General features: G+C 37.0%; 1 long non-coding RNA gene across 1 annotated transcript; it reads left to right on the top strand.

Moving 5' to 3' along the window:
- The first annotated feature begins 288 nt into the window (after window positions 1-288).
- On the top strand, window positions 289-1687 carry LOC148783118 (uncharacterized). The gene is made up of 2 exons (XR_016050367.1): window positions 289-1090; window positions 1306-1687. It is a non-coding gene; the product is annotated as an uncharacterized LOC148783118 (long non-coding RNA).
- Window positions 1688-1898: the final 211 nt, after the last annotated feature.

Raw genomic sequence — 1898 nt, 5'->3', positions numbered from 1 at the left:
TCGGAAGGCAAATATGGGATATTCCATGCTCACATAGCTCAATCTCCAAGACCGAAAAGATCATTTGATGGGAGCGAAAAAGAACCAACCACCATACAATTTGATCTTCGCACTGATTCCTTTATCTTATTATCAAGTAGCATTAGATGATCCACACGCAGACTTGGATCTTCTTTAGCTTCGTCCTCTTCCTCATTAGGTTTCATTCCGTCCTTGATCTGAATCTCCTTCACAAAGACTTATTTTGTTTTCTTTGTCTTTTTTTTTTTTGACAATATTCCTTAATATTATTGCTCGAAAGAGGTTACAAAATTATGAAATAAAAGCAAAATCATATACAATAAGAGAGTGTAGAGTCACTCCCCTCTTAGCATAAGAATCAACAACATCATTTGCCTCGCGAAGAACCTGTCTGAAAGAGACACATAATTGATCTCCATTGCTTCTAACCAATATGATCTCAACCTCCATGGTGGCCTCCAAATCTTAGAGCAGCAGCTTATTACATTCAAGGAATGCCCTTCAATAATACAAGGATAATGAGCATTATTTTTCTTCAAAATTTTTATTCCTTGAAGAATTGTTAACATCTTCTCCTTATTAGCTGTTTTTTCACCATACGTTTCAGCAAAACAAAAAAGGATTACACCATTATTGTTAGGTTTGATGATAGTTAAAATCACCATACCTATGTTTTCATTAAAAGATTAAGGCTATTATGGTAAAAGAGAAGGGGTTTCTTGGGGAGCAAGAAAGAAGCTCAAGGTGATCTCTATAAAAGAGAATCAATGAAGACATAATACCATCATTTTGAAGGTCACCCCTTTGGGGGTTATGGGAATGGACTCCAATATAGAGATGAGTCTCCAAGAGAGAGACACATGGCCTCCAAGAGAGAGGCGGTATTTCCATGAGTTTGAGACTGGTTAACTTTTACTTTTAGAGAGACAAAGTAGTTGCTCTCAAGGTTTTCTTTCTGATAGCGGTATTGCAGTGAGAAGTAAGGGTATTGATTGACGGTGTTGCTTGGTCGAGAGAACGGGTTTGGAAGGGAATATCGGTAATGGTTTTTACCGATGTTTAGAGAGAGGTATATTTCTTGTAACCCAAAATTGTAATATTTATTGTGATAGAGATTTCTACTTGTCGAGACCGTAGACCTTCGGGGTGAACCACGTAATCGTGTATTGTTGTGGTGTGATTTTTATGTTTTCTTTATTTCGTATACTTGATTTATAATTGTATTCATCTACTTCGCATTTAGCCAATCATGTACATGATCTTGGGTGGGATCCTGGTATTTAGGATTCATGGTTCTGCACACTAAGGGTTCCTGAGAACCTTAAAATATGTTGATTTGAGCGCAAGATGGAAGAAAAGGAGAGCACACATAGGGTTTACTATTGGCCCTGGCTTTTCCCCACTTTGTAGAGGGAGAAAATGGAGATTTTTGGGCGTACACTTGGGTATTTTGGGACCCTGTTGCAAGCCCAATTTTAGAGTGAGAAAATACACTTTTGTAGTGTGTTTGAACCCTATTTTGGGCCATGTTTAGAGAGAGTTAAAGCTGCTAGAAATTGGAGCTTTGAGACTCGATCTCTCTTGTAATCTTTTGAAATTAATAAATAAAGCCTCACACCATTCTCCCTTGGATGTAGGTCACATTTTGTGACTGAACCACATTAAATCTTTGTGCTCTATGGGTTGTTTGCTGCTGTATTTTTCATTGTATGATGTTCTTTTGATGCCATGTTATTTCCATTATTTGTTTATGTTGAAATGAATGCACAATAGTTGTGAATGTTATAAACCTTTGTTGATTTTTCACTAATCGATCCCAACAACTAGTATCAGAGACTAGGATTTGTTCTTCATTGTGTCTGTAAAGAAAGGGTTTT

The sequence above is a fragment of the Amborella trichopoda genome, chromosome 2 (genome assembly GCF_054954075.1).
Source record: "Amborella trichopoda isolate Santa Cruz 75 chromosome 2, AtrichopodaSantaCruz75HAP2 v2.0, whole genome shotgun sequence".
Lineage (NCBI taxonomy): Eukaryota > Viridiplantae > Streptophyta > Magnoliopsida > Amborellales > Amborellaceae > Amborella > Amborella trichopoda.
Note: the sequence above shows the minus strand (reverse complement) of the source record. Positions and strands in the feature narration are given on the sequence as shown.